Source organism: Chelonoidis abingdonii, chromosome 19 (assembly GCF_003597395.2).
Source record: "Chelonoidis abingdonii isolate Lonesome George chromosome 19, CheloAbing_2.0, whole genome shotgun sequence".
In the NCBI taxonomy this organism is placed as follows: Eukaryota; Metazoa; Chordata; order Testudines; family Testudinidae; genus Chelonoidis; species Chelonoidis abingdonii.
In genome coordinates this window covers 34625988-34634833 of record NC_133787.1, presented here as the reverse complement: position 1 = coordinate 34634833, position 8846 = coordinate 34625988, and positions in this window count along the sequence as shown.

Below are 8846 nucleotides of genomic sequence, written 5' to 3'. Positions count from 1 at the left end.
TCTTTGTCTCTAAACACCTTCAGTTGGAGGAGGGGCCCAGGCCATCAGTTGCTAGGAGACAGAGTGCCAGGCATTTAGGGGCACTGGCCCTTTGCTCTGCAGCAATCACACACCCTTATCCCACCACCTAGATATTAAGATGCATAGGGGACACTGAGGCACCAACACAGTATTCAGAGCAAACATTAAGAACATTCCCAGTTCGTCACAACAAGAGACACTTTTTTAGGTTGCTGAACTTTAAAGAAAGTGCAGACTGGCCAATAGATAGATCAGCACTGAAGAACAGAGAGGAGATTTTCACAGCCTATTTACAGTATAGAGACCACCCAATAATTAAATGCAGACTCCAGTGGGAAGAAAGGCAACACTGTGCTGCAGTTTAAAGTGAAGAAGTAAGCAGCATGAGTACTTACCCTCTTTGATCTAAATACTGGGGTTAGAAAAGACATGCCATCTTATCATCACTGCAAATCAACAAATGATGTGTTCACTTAATCTCAAATCACAATATAGCTAGATGAAATGGGAGTTTAACAATGGACTTTAATAGGAGCAGTGTTAAGCCAATGTTGAGCCCTCATGCAAAAACTGATACTATATTTCCAGATTTCTACAAAGCCATTGCAATATGTCCATTATTCAAATAATTCACAGACAGAACAAAATTTACCCATTACCCTGTCTGCCTTCCCCTGCCAGGTCCACAGTTCAGGCGGGCTGGAATAGTTTTTATAGTGGGGATGCTGAGAGCCATTGAACCAAACTGTAAACCCTGTGTATAATGGAAGCCACTTCAAGCCAGAGGGTGCTGCAACACCTATACCCCAGTTGTCCCTTTGTTTTCTGGTTCCCACCCCTGTCCATCTGCAAACAATGCCTCTTTTTAAAGCTTTAAAGAGGGCACAATTCAATGGGAAAACGTTTTGGTGGTCTTTAGTCTTGGCCTGGGGACTAGGGTAGGTATATAGTTGTAACTCCCAGTTCCCAATTTAATTGCAAAGTTCTTTCAACGTAATAGCAAAGGAAAATGAATCCTGGCAGAACAGACTGAGAACAATTATCTATTCTCCTCCATACACATAGAAAGTATTTCCTATAATTAAATACATCCAGGTTTGTCTGTTAAGAGCAATCAAAATGCCAATGAATCCTCTAAGAGATTTCGTCAAGGAATATTCATTCTAGTCCAGTGAATTTAAACTAGTAGGGTGATTCATTTATATATTTTTATCCCTAACATCAGTTTAAATATTCAGCACAGGTGCATATGATATGTGCACCCCAGAAGTGAATGAGCCAGAAATATTTCTTTCACATTACTGGAAATGTTTATGTGAAAGGCAAGGTATTTCAGCTCATGTGACTTTGACATTTTTATATTCTCCAATACTAGGGCTGACCACTAGCTTAAAAAGAAATACCAAAATTATTTGGTCAAGACAAGAGCAGTACAACTTTCAGCAACAATTTGTATCTCCATCGGGGATTAGTGGAGGTAATGTTGAGAATGGCAAAACATATGATAATAATGAGCTTTGTCAAAAGTATTTTAAATTAAGCAGCAATGTCTCAGTGCAGGGAATTTCCTGGGAATTAATAACTAGTTGGGAGGAATTGATAGCCCAGTGTAATGCCCATAAGACTCAATAACAGCATTTTTTGTGTGGAAAACTTAGTACTTCATGTCAGCATCTCTTGAAAAAGTGTATATTTTTTTCAATTTCATTTCTTGAAAAAGGGTCCAGGTTGGGCTCATTTACCTCCTTTCAGCTATTTCTGAGGATACTGTCAACCTTGAAAAGACAGAGCATATCTAAACTTAGCCACCCAGCCAGAAGAAGCAGATGTAGAAGCCAAGGGGAAATGATTTTGATCATCAGTCGGACAAATTACAACTAGTCAATAACTCAATTAAAATACTGTGATCTCGGTGGACAGAAATGAGAACTTCGGGAAACAAATTGTTCAGTGAGATTGATTTAAGACCCAGCATTACCTCATCCAACCAAATCTACAAAATCATTATGGTACAGCACTGCATGCTGAATACTAAAAGCTCTTGTAAGTAACATTACAGGCAAGGCATCAAATGGCATGGGCAGGAATACTTTGGGCCAGTTCTTAGCTGACATAAACAGCATAACTCCACTGAGGTCCATGGATCTACACCAGCTAAGGAAATGGCCCTTTGAATAAAGGCTGGAGTGGAACAACTTCAACTCCTTAAGTATAGGCATCACAGCACATGTACAGCCTACACAGAAGCCCACTGAAGTCAACAGAAAGGCTGCCTTTGCCAGCAGTGGGCTTTGAGTTGTGTCCGTAGTTCTCTCTCAGGAGCTCCAAAAACAATGGGTAACATTATAGTGCCAATGACTGAAGAACAAAGCCTCATTGTGATGAAAGAGGGAAATTCATGTTTGACTTCTCATTTGCTTTACACTTCCATTGTTTCTCAATAAGGCTTAAGCAGAGTAAAAACAAACATGCTGATCAATAGGCATCCATATTGTATAAAAAAAATCAGGAGTGAAGTTAGTAGAGTTACTCCAGATTCACCCTTGTGCAAGAAGAGAATTTGGTTGTTATCCCTTTTCTACATAAGATTTTGTTTTTTGGCCCCAAATTTCTCACCTGTTCAGCTACCAAACTGATAACATCATTAGGACCAGCCCCTGGCATCTGCTAGTGTTTTAAGCAATGTGTCCTGCAGACATGCTCTGAGTGGAGTTAGATGACCTGGTAGGAAACATATAAATGCCCTCCTAAAGCCTTACCTACGCTAGATCTCTCACCATCACTACCACCAGTGAGACAACACTCGGATTAGCAATGGGAGTAGGGGAGTTTCAGAGTAAATGTAGCATAGACAAGGCCTTAGGGAGTAGCTATGAGTCACTGTTTAGCTATGGTACATGGCACTAGGATCTAAGACAGCATTTAATTACAATCATGTTGAGACTGCAGTTTATGATGTGTGTCCTACCTCCAATGCAATCTTTTTTATCCAGTGCAACCCAATATAATTTGTACCATGTAATAAGTTTGCATTAATAACCCTCTATCCCTTTACTTTTGCTGTCTCCAGTTTCAGACCTGGATTAAAGTTTATCTTCTCATTTTGAAGACAGAATGTCATCTAAGTACATCCGCCACTGCACTTTTAGGATTTAAACCAGAAACTCCCCAATGTTTAATTAGTATCTGACAACCTACCTACAATGTCCTCCTCAAGCAAAAAGAACAGGAGTACTTGTGGAACCTTAGAGACTAACAAATTTATTTCGTGGGTTACAGCTCACTTCTTCGGATGTATAGAATGGAACACACAGAAAGAAGATATTTATACATACAGAGAACATGAAAAGGGGGAAGTAGCCATGCCAACTGGCCTATTAAATGGCTACTCCCACCTTTTCATGTTCTCTGTATGTATAAATATCTTCTGTGCGTTCCATTCTATGCACCCAAAGAAGTGAGCTGTAGCCCAAGAAAGCTTATGCTGAAATAAATTTGTTAGTCTCTAAGATGCCACAAGTACTCCTATTCTTTTTGCGGATACAGACTAACACGGCTGCTACTCTGAAACTCCTCAAGCAAGTGACTGTTCTTCTGAAGTATTCTCCTTTTCATAATACTGGCCCAGAACTCAATTCTGCAATCGAGCAATTCCTGGAGCTGCAGAATACCTACAATTCCCAGTGAAAGTTGAGGGTACTCAGCAACTTGCAGGATCAAACTTTTAATTTACATCTCTTAGGCTGAGAAGAAGGTAGAGTTAATTAATGAGACCTAGACTTATTGGTTTACATGTTAAACCACCAAATAACTTAATTGTATTATCTCTCTGTGAGATATTCCAAAGACTCCCTGGCTCAACTGATTAGGATCAAAATGCAAAGACTACATTAAGAGTAGAAAATAACTTCATTCATTATTATAATTTCAATTAAAAACCTAAAGTAAACCATACCCACCTATAGCTGCTAAACAACTACACTTCTACCCCGATATAACGCTGTCCTCGGGAGCCAAAATATCTTACCACATTATAGGTGAAACTGCATTATATCGAACTTGCTTTGATTCACCAGAGTGTGCAGCCCTGCCCCTCTGGAGTGCTGCTTTACCGTTTTATATCCGAATTCGTGTTATATCAGGTCGTGTTACTTTAGGGTAGAGGTGTACCCTGGTTCCTGATGCCTGTATTCCAACAAATACTTCTACATGCTTAAATATGTGTTAGTCACACTTAATTGTCTAATTTGGAAATGCAAACACTAATACTATAGAGTTGGGATAATATTTTCAAAAGTGTCTAAGTCCCATTTTCAAAAGGCACTAAGAGACAGATTTTCATAGTTATTTAGGAATCTAAAGAGGTAGGAAGGCGCGTACTGGAGTTTTTAAAAGTACCTAGGCACCTAGCTCCTATTGAAATCAATGGTGTGTTTGAAAAACACCAGTTGGCACGTATCTGCATCTTTAGGCACTTACATCCTTTTAAAAACCTGACTCTAAATTACTTATGAAAATAGTACTTAGGTTCCTCATTCACTTAGGTGCTTTCAAAAATGTTACCCTCAGTTCCTAGACTCATTAAATGCCATTCCACTGAAATTTACTGAAAGCTTTTGTGAGTCTAGATTTCTGGAGTGAAATGAAAGAGTCATAATTGCTGTAATGGTCAAGTATTGCTCTTTCAATTCCTGGGTTCATAACTATGCTTCCTATATGTTATGGAGTAATCATCATGCACTCAAAAGTTATTACTGTACTGGCTTGGTTACCAACAGGAACATATCCTAGTTTGTGGTTAAAGCAGAAGCTTGTGACTAAAGCACTGAATGGGATTTTTAAAAAACGATTCAGTTTTGCCACCTCCACAAGCAACAGTAACTGTCTTTTTGTGAATAAAAACCAGCCATCTGTTCACTCTCAGGACAATCTTTGAAATGAGTTGTTAATTTTCTCCAGTGAAAATGTGTTATCACTGGGAAATGTTGCCAGCATTGCAGCAACTAGTTCTCTTCTGATAAAGGACCAAATCCTGAGCTCTTGCAGGGCATCTTGTCACTCACATCAAAGGCAATGAGAGCTGAGGGAGCTCAGCACGTCTGAAAAGTGAGCCAGCAATGATTTAGGACCACCTTCTTGGTTAATGTGTACTGCTTAGGCAGATCTAGCAATCCATGCTACAAAGGAAGAGGATTATTCGTCATATGGGGTCCAATCCTGTCACTGACCTGCATAAACAGCCAGTGTATGTGAGGCACTGATCCTCTCACTGATGTCACACTTGGTGCAGAATCTCCGCTAAGAACTTCTCCTGTCTCATGCCTTTAAAACTCTCTTTGCTGCAGAAACTTTCAGCCAAAGTTCTCTCTAATTATTGAAATCGAAATCCAATCAACTACATTTAATTAAGTTACTACTTGTGACTGCTGTTCCTAGGAACTTTAATGAGATACCCTCTATAATGGATATAAATTATAAAGAAGAGGAGATTAGGGTTTTAAAAGGTAGGTCCCCAAGTATTTCAGTCAATAAAATGTCAAATGCATCTGAAATCCACAGACAGAAAAATGTTTAGATCTGAGGTACAGTTCATGATGCAAACAGCCAAGAACAAAGCTTAACCAACAAAGTTTTTATCTTTACTCTGGATGGTGCTCTGTGCCCACAATTCCCTTTGACTTCAACTGGGGCAATATTTTGTTAAGTTCCATCAAGCACTTGCAAAGCACTTTTTCTCTCTTCTAGTGCTGACCACTCTAACTCCTCGCTGTAGTCAAATGAATGTAATCAGCATCTTGCAGTCATTGGGCTAGATTCTCCACAGCAGCTGAGGTCTGCTTAGTGCAGAGAAGTGATGCTGAGAGTGTCAGGCAGTCAGTTCATCCCAGTGCTCAGAGAAGCCTTGGGGCTGCTTGACTTTACACCAGTGGAAAATTGGAGTGACAGCATGGAACTCCTCTGCCATGTTTCTTAAACTGCGATGGGGGTGAAGCAGTAGCTGGCTCAACCAGCTTTATGCCAGCAGCCAGAATCCATCCCCTTTGTGCCACCTGAGCAGCAAAAGGGACAAAGCACAAGCCAGAGTCTGGGCCAGTATCTTGACTATCAGGTCCTTATGGAAGTCCTGGATATTGACCCAATCCTGCCTCTACCCTGAGTGTCACTGAAGTCAGTGGGACTTCATACAGACACATGGGTCTAAACACATGGTTCTCAGTGATCAATCAGAGCCTAAGATTGTAATTATCTTTCCAATATAAGCCTGATGTTGATCCCCACTCCTACTGCCTTGGAAAAGCTACTTTTATATTATAATATCTCATGTATGTTCTCTTAGACAGAGAGAATATTTTTTTTATCTTTTCTTTGCAATCTTTCCCTCCATGTAATTTAGGACTGACCATGTGTAAAATGCAACAAAGGGTATGTCTACACTGCACGATTATTTCGAATTAGCTTAAACCGATATTACAAAACAGATCTAATAAAATCGGTTTAGCGCGTCCACAGTGGGATCACGAAATCGATTGTTTGCGTCCATGGTCCAAAGCTACCATCGATTTCAGGAGCGGTGCACTGTGGGTAGCTGTTCCTCAGCTATCCCATAGTTCCCACTTCCGGGTTGAGAGCACAGTGCCTGATGGGGCAGAAAACATTGCCCCGGGTGGTGCTGGGTACAGCCTCACCCCTCCCTTTGTGAAGGCAGCAGACAACCCTTTGGCGCCTTTTTCGCGGAGTGCATTGAGCAAACGCCATAGCACAGCAATCATGCCCTTTTTTTTTTCACGTGGTGGTGGGGGGAAATAAACTGAGGAGCTGTTCCCTGAACCACGCCAGACACTGTGTTTGAACCTACAGACATTGGGAGCTCAGCCAAGAATGCAAATAATTTTCAGAGACTGCTGTGGACTGTGGGATAGCTGGAGTCCTCAGTACCCCCTCCCTCCCTTCATGAGCGTCCATTTGAGTCTCTGGCTTCCCGTTACGCTTGTCACACAGCGCTGTGTATCCTGGAGTTTTTTATTCAAACGCTTTGGCATTTCGTGTTCTGTAACGGAGCTGGATACAACAGATTTGTCTCCCCATACAGCGATCAGACCTAGTATCTCCCGTACGGTCTATGCTGGAGCTCTTTTTCGATTTCAGACTGCATCGCCAGCCGTGCTGATCAGAGCTCCACGCTGGGCAAGCAGGAAATGTAATTCAAAAGTTCGCGGGGCTTTTCCTGTTTACCTGCCCGCTGCATCCGAGTTCAGATTGCTGTCCAGAGCGGTCAGTGCTGCACTCTGGGATGCCGCCCGGAGGCCAATAACGTCGATTTCCGTCCACACGAACCCTAATCCGAGTTATCGCTATCGAATTTAGCGCTACTCCTCTCGTTTGGGAGGAGTTCCGAAATCGATTTAAGGAGCCGTTTAACTCGATATTAATGACGACGTCACGTGAACGGATACAGCGTTAAATCGGTATATCGGCCATTAAACCGATTTAAAGTCGCAGTGTAGACCTGGCCAAAGAGTCCTGTGGCACCTTATAGACTAACAGAAGTATTGGAGCATAAGCTTTTGTGGGTGAATACACAAAAGCTTATGCTCCAATATGTCTGTTAGTCTATAAGGTGCCACAGGACTCTTTGTAGCTTTGTACAGATCCAGACTAACACGGCTGCCCCTCTGATACATGTGTAAAATGTATACATTTAAGATTACTTCATAAAGTTACTATTTAAACTTTCCACCTTTGGATAATTACGCCTTTCTCATCATGAAACTTTGAGAAGTAATTATCACATTTTATAGATCTCCATCAAATGAGCTTTTTATGCCTGCACGACCTATCAGTCTTCGATCAATACCTCCAAACATTAAGTGTACCAGAGGACAGATGGTAGCTTAAAGCAGCCTGTGGCTTGAATAATGAAAAAAGAGAATAAAATAGCATTTCATCTACTACAGATTATTCCCTTTAGGTCAAGTTGAGCAGCAGCACATGGACAACAGTGTGAGATATTCTATATTATTTCTATTGACACCATACTTACATTATATTATTGCATAGAAGTGAGCTTCTATCTCTCTGTAAACTTACTTCAGCACATTAGCCATTCATTAAAGTGCACATCTTAAGAAGAGTTTAAATAATGTGAATTTATTCTAAGCATTTCAAAAAGACTCCAGAACGTAACTGCAGACAGGTTGTGGGTTAAAGATGCACTCTAAGCTCTTCAGGGAAGAAGTCGTCTATGGATGCAATCCCATGAAGTGCTAAATGCCCTGAAGCCCATTAAAATCAAAAGTGCCTACGTGCACTCACAAACCCCAGTGCCACATGCATGTTGTGGGTTGAATCCGCACTACAGGTTTGGATCTCTGGGGGCCCTAAGTGTACTTGGGTCTCACTGCTTCAATGAATCAGGTAATTAGGAACCTGGTATTATTTGTTTAACTACACAGTTTACAGGGTGGTAACTACCATTTCCAAAACTGGCTATCAATATAATCAATGCTGATAAAGCAAAGCCGCATGCATGTTCATAAAGCCTATGAACTTTCTAAGCCATCCATTCCAAACTGCAAGCGACAGAACTGATGCTGCAAAGATTCCATAGCTTTGGCCAAAGAGTAAAGAATTATGGTAATGTGGGGACATTTTGCAGATCTTTAGGGAGTATCTGGATTCCTTTTTACTAGAGCTGGTCAGATTTAGTAGTGGCCCATCAACAGCAGAACTCTCTTTCCACCAGAAACAGGGAAACTATGGATTCTAAAATGCAAGATCCATCTCTTTGCAAAAGCCTTTCACCCCTCAATAACAAGCATGGCCGA